This window comes from Pan troglodytes, chromosome 1 (genome assembly GCF_028858775.2).
Source record: "Pan troglodytes isolate AG18354 chromosome 1, NHGRI_mPanTro3-v2.0_pri, whole genome shotgun sequence".
In the NCBI taxonomy this organism is placed as follows: Eukaryota; Metazoa; Chordata; class Mammalia; order Primates; family Hominidae; genus Pan; species Pan troglodytes.
The window spans coordinates 24,705,872-24,712,449 of NC_072398.2; the positions used below are offsets into that span (position 1 = coordinate 24,705,872).

A 6,578-nucleotide genomic window follows, 5' to 3' on the forward strand; every position below is an offset into this window, starting at 1 on the left:
CCCTGATAATTACAGTTGTTGAGCATTTTTTCATGTTGGGCATTAGTATACATATATTTTTTGAGAATTGTCTATTCATGTTCTTTGCCCACTTTTTGATGGGATTATTTGTTTTTTTTCTTGCTGATTTGTTTGAGTTCCTTGTAGATTCTGGATATTAGTCCTTTCTCAGATAAACAGTTTGTGAATATTTTCTCCCACTCTCTGAGTTGTCTGTTTACTCTGTTGATTATTTCTTTTGCTGTGCAGTAGCTTTCTAGTTTAATTAGGTCCCATCTATCTTTGTTTTCATTGCATTTGCTTTTGGGTTCATGAAGTCCTTGCCTAAGCCAATGTCTAGAAGAGTTTTTCCAATATTGTCATATAGAATTTTTGTGACTTCAGGTATTAGATTTAAGTCTTTATCCATCTTAAGTTGATTTTTATATAAGGTAAGAGATGAGGATCCAGCTTCATTCTTCTACATGTGGCTTGCCAATTATCCCAGCACCATTTGTTGAATAGGGTGTCCTTTGTCCCACTTTATGTTTTTGTTTGCTTTGCTGAAGATCAGTTGGCCGTATTTGGCTTTATTTCTGGGTTCTCTTTTCTGTTCCATTGGTCTACACGCCCATTTTTATACCAGTACCATGTTGTTTCAGTAACAATAGTTTCATAGTATAGTTTGAAGTCAGGTAATGTGTGATGTCTCTAGATTTGTTTTTGAGTTTTGTGGGCTTGTTTGTTTGCTTGCTTACTTACTCTTGCTTTCACTATGTGGGCTCTACAAAAGGCAAATATTACCTTCAGAAAAAACAAAAGGCTTTACAGGAAAGAAATAATAATCATAGTATACTACACGGCTCAGTTGTGAATAGCATTTACATAGGTCATAAGAATGCAAACACCGAATGTTAACTAACCACATGTGAAAGTGAAATGTATAAAGAAAACTGAATCCCTCTCTTCCTTAGTGGGAAATAAGTAGATTATTCCTACTACCAAAAAAGTCAAGAAAGAGCAAGACAAGCATGTTGTTTAGAGATATGTAGGTAAATTCCAAAAAGTTATAAGTACTTCTGAAGGGCAGGAAATAGAAGGCAAAGTTGGGAATGGAAGGGGGACTCCCATCAAGCTCTTCACTTTTACTATTTGACTCTTTAAACTATGTACACATATAACTTTTTTTAAAAGGAACTATTTTTAAAGTAAAAAGTTTATGGATACTCCCATGTATATTGACTGTCTCTTGGCTGAGAAAGAACATGATAAAAGCCACACTTTAAAATATATTTGAACTTCTCTACTCAGAGTAGCATTTACATACATTAGAAAAATAGTAGATTCATGTAAGTACAAAACACATAATTGATTCATTCCTAAGCAGTGCTCAGTACATGTATGGATTTCCTCTCCCATAAGGTTTAGTAGTTAAGAGACTTAACTTACCTAAGTCTCAGTTTCCCATAAATGTTACCAAGAATGGATGCAGTTGTTCATCTGCTCTTTGGATGCTGTAAGATCCATATCTTTTTAATAAAGTTCCCTTTTATATGTACTAGCTTGAGTAAGTATCTAATTGTTGCACCCAAACATGACCTGAGAAAAACAGTGAAGATATATACACTACTCAAAGTTGCCCAGTTGGTAAGTGATAGAGACATGATTTGAAATTAGTACAAAGGCTATTCTACTTTGCTACACATTTATAGATCTTCGTAATTTTTCTTCAGTGAGTTTTTTTTTCCACAAAAAGCACTTTTTATTTGAGGTAAAGAGAAGTCTCGCTGAAAGGATGACATTTCCAAGCAGTCAAAACTCAACTGTTAGTGGCACTATTTTGACCTGGTAGATTTTGCTTCTCTTTGGTCAGAAAAGGGTATTCAGGTTGTACTTTCCCCAGCTGGGCAAAAAGAAGGCCAAAGCAAAGCTACTGTATTGACAGGGCTCTTCAGATCCAACATCAAGCTAGACACACCCTCGCTGGCCACTCTACAGGTTGCTGTCCCACTGCTGAGTGACACAGGCCATACTACCTTTGCAAGAAAAAAAAAATGAGACAGAAAACACGGTATAGGTCACTTGGGGACAAGCAGGCATCCACAGCTTCAAAACTCTTCATTGGAAGGGGTAATCCTTGTGGGAGGCACAGCTCACCAAGGCACAGACCCTCCAGTTTCTGTTGTAACTGAATAAGGTGGTCATATCCTGGCTGTTCAGTTCAAAGTTGAAGACCTTAAAGTTCTCAGCAATGCGTTCTGGTGTCACAGACTTGGGGATCACCACCAAGTTCCTCTGCATGGGGAACCAGATCAGAACCTGAGCTGTAGTTTTATCGTGTTTGGCTGTGATTGCCTTGATCCTGGGATCTTCCAGGAGGGAAGGGTCCTCAGGCTTGGTCCAGGGCCTGTTGGGGGAGCTGAAGGGGCTGTAGGCAGTCACCATGATGCCTTTGGACTGGCAGTACTGGATTAACTTCTCCTGAGTGAGGTACAGGTGGCACTCAATCTGATTAACCGCCCACTTATACTTTAAGTCAGGTTTGTTTAAGATCCTCTCAACCTGGAGATGGTTGAAGTTGGAGATGCCAATAGCTTTCACCAGCCCTTCATCCACCAGCTCTTCCATGCCCGCCCATGTGTCCAGAATGTTGGTGTTACTGGGAACCACATTACCATTACCCGGATCATCCAATGGGAAAAATTCCTTCCCAGGCTTGAAGCTGGTTGGCCAGCGAATAAGGTAGAGGTCCAGGTAGTCCAGCTTCAGGTCAATGAGCATCTTCTGGCAGGCTCCTTTCACCAGGCCCTTCTCATGGTACGCTCACCACAGCTTGCTGGCGATGAAGAGCTCCTCACACTTCACCACCTGCTCCTCCCTGAGCTTCTCCTGAATGGCCACCCCCACCTCATTCTCGTTCTGGTACACGTGGGCACAGTCGATGTGGCAGTACCCAACGTTCATGGCCACCTTCACAGCCTCAGTTACCTGGCCCGGAGGGGAATTCCAGGTGCCTAGCCCCAGGATGGGCATCTTGGTGCCATTGTTGAGCACAATGTGGCTGGCCATGGCTGCTGCGCTCTCCAGACCCCCACCCAGAACCATGTACCTCAGTGACTCTTTAAGCAACTTAATAATATTAAAATAGTTATGTCTTTAAGAATGCCTGCTCTAATCAACAATGAAATACTTACTGTGACAGTGGAGCCACTTAATAGATTTGGATTTGCAAAGCCGGTAAGTGGGAGGTTGCTTATTTTCTAGTAGGTACCTGATGTGAAGCAGTGGGTCCTTTTATTATGGCCACAGGGACCCACCTGATTTTCCCAACTATGGATAGGTAGAGAGACTGAAGTAGCATATAGTCTAGTCTACATGCATTTTATATATAAATATACTATTAAAATGTCAAAAATAAACTATATATTTTCTAATTAGAACATATAAAAAATGGACTCATATGTGTAATCCCAACACCTTGGGAGGCTGAGGTGGGAGGATCCTTGAGCCCAGGAGTTCAAGACTAGCCTGGGCAACACTGTGAGACCCTTTCTCTATAAATATATAATGCTTTTTTTAAAAGAACATATGAAAAAGGGAAATAAAATTTACAAAAAAAGATGGAAGGAACTACAAAGCGTCTACATGCAAGTGAATTACCTTCCTAGTTAATAAGAACTCACTTGTAGCTACCTCTCCTTTACTTTTTTATCACACATTTCCTACCCTGGGAAAAGGTAGGGAGACTACTCCCTTCACAAACGAAACATGGAAAAAAGCTGCCCAAGAATTAGTTTCTCATGCTTGAGTTCTGATATGGGGTGTTATATTTTCACACAAAAAGCCCTTCTGAATTCCTGACTCTGGGTTAAGTTGCTGAACTACTATTACCTAGTTCCACTTAATCTCATTCTAGTTTTCCTTATTCTGCCTTAGAAAAGGACTTTTCTTGGACTCCCTCCTATTGATAGGCTAAGTGTCAATAACTTCCAGCCTTATGAAGATCTCCGAGTAGCACACTGCCTAAATTCCAGCTTAGAGTTCCACAGCAAAGGCAGCAGCTGAGCTCGGCTTTTCCTCTATGCCTAGTCAGACCCATTTTCATCCATCTCCAAAAAAAGGCTGTACCTTGCACCTTGTGTTTTAAGCCCCCACTCCCTACATACTCTCTTCCTGAAGAAATAGTAACTAAGAGAAAAGGAAGATTGAATGAAAATAGAGAATAGAAAAACAATAAAGAAAATCAACAAAACCACAAGTTGGTTCTTTGAAAAGATCAACAAAATTAACAAATCTTTGATGAGACTGACTAAAAATTCGAGAGAAAAGACTCAAGTTACTAAAATACAAAACGATGCTGGGAACATTACTAGTGATATTACAGAAATAAAGAGGATTATAAGGCAGTATTATGAATAATTGTATGTCAACAATTTTGATTATTGATTCAATCTACTTAATAGTTATAGGTCTAGTAAAATTTTCCATTTCTGTATTAGTCAGTTTTGGTAGATTATGTGTTTCTAGGAATTTTTCATTTCATCTAGGTTATTCAATGTGTTGCACTCCAGTCTAGGCAACAGAGCAAGACCCTGTCTCAACAACAACAACAACAAGAAACCAACTTAGAAATAAATTTAACCAAGGAAGCAAAAGACTTGCACACTGAAAACTATGAAACATTGCTGGAAGATATAAATAAATGAAAAGACATCCTTTTTTCATGGATTGGCAGACTTAACATTGTTAAGATGACAAGACTACCCAAAGTAATCTACAGCTTGAATACAATCGCTATTAAAATCCCAACAGCATTTTTTGGGGCAGAAATATTTTTTTAAAAAAACCGTATCCTAAAATTCATCAAGGGATCAATCTCCAATAATCTTCCAACAGGATTGCTGTAGTAAAGTTTCAATTAGATCAGGGGTGTAGTGAATTCTTTTTTTTTTTTTTTTAAGATGGAGTTTCACTCTGTCACCCAGGCTGAAGTGCAGTAGCATGATCTCAGCTCACTGAAACCTCCACCTCCCAAATTCAAGCAATTCTCATCCCTCAACCTCCCAAATAGCTGGGACTACAGGCGTGCTCCACTTTGCCCAGCTAAGTTTTGTATTTTTAGTAGAGACAGGGTTTCACCATGTTGACTAGGCTGGTCTCAAACTCCTGACCTCAGGTGATTCACCCTCCTTAGCCTCCCAAAGTGCTGGGATTACAGACATGAGCCACCACACTGGGCTGTGAATTCTTATAATTCTATGTTGCCTTGGCATCCGTTTTAAATATAAGTTGGACTTCCTCATACCAGAAGTAGAGTTTAGTTGCCTTTGACACAATTGCTAGTTCTCCACCTCCTCCTAGTTCTGCAGTGTGGTTAATCCAGATATCTTCCTTATACAACCACCTCCTGGTGACCACCTCCCTATAAGACAACTAGAGGTAACCTACTTGACTTGCCCCACTAACCCCCACGTCTTACATTGTCTGTGCAGATATGCTGCAGTGACCACCTCTCAGTCACAGCATGACCCCATGGAACTCATGCCTGCTTGCTTTAAACCCACCAGTTAGAACTCCCTGTGGAAAACCTGCTTGGGCAATGCCCTGGACACCAAAAAAGGCTTTGGCCCTCAGGTCCCTCCCTCACCGTCTCTCTTTTGCTTTCCACCCTCTGGTTGCCCCTGCAGGTCCCAGTCAGCGCCCCTCTTCCTGTTGGACCTGCTTGGGGTTTTTTTCTTTGTTTGTTTGTTTTTGAGATGGAGTCTCACTCTGTCGCCAAGGCTGGAATGCAGTGGTGCGATCTCGCCTCACCGCAACCTCCGCCTCCTAGGTTCAAGCGATTCTCATGCCTCAGCCTCCCAAGTAGCTGGGACTACAGGCGCCCAGCATCATGCCCGGTTAATTTTTGTATTTTTAGTAGAGACGGGGTTTCATCATGTTGGCCAGGCTGGTCTTGAACTCCTGACCTCAAGTGATCCGTCCACCTCAGCCTCCCAAAGTGCTGGGATTACAAGCATGAGCCACTGCGCCTGGCCCCTGCTGGTTTTATGATGCCCTCTTCTCTCTGCGATCTTTAAGTAATTAAAAACTGCTTCTGTTATTTCATATGTTTTGCTGTGCCACCTCCTCCGTGTCTCACCTGGCTGACATACCTGATCCTAGCTCTCCTCAGGGCAGGCCTCTCCTAAAGAGTGACAATCTTGCATTAGGGCCACTCTCAAAAGAGAGACCTCAAAACCCAATGAGAAGAAAACACAACAAGGGGTTTGGGGGAAATTTGATGGGTTAACCCAAAGTTTACAGAGAAGTGCAAGGGACCAAGAATAGCCAAGACACACTCAAAGGAGAATAAGACAAGAGGCCTTGCCCTATCAAGTATCAAGAATTATTAAAAAGCTCTAGGAATTAAGATAGTGGAGGCACAGAGGTATACTGAACAATGAAATAGAATAGGTTCCAGAAACAGACCCATATGTATATGTACATTTATGACAAAGCTGCCATTACTCACCGTGTGGAAATTCACGGTGCTGAGAGTACTGAGTATTCACACAGGAAAAAAAAAAAGAAATATGATCCTATTTCTATTGGATCTATTC

General features: G+C 41.1%; 1 pseudogene; it reads right to left on the bottom strand.

Moving 5' to 3' along the window:
• Positions 1-1,356: 1,356 nt before the first annotated feature.
• LOC736220 (aldo-keto reductase family 1 member B1-like) lies at positions 1,357-3,048 on the bottom strand (annotated as a pseudogene).
• Positions 3,049-6,578: the final 3,530 nt, after the last annotated feature.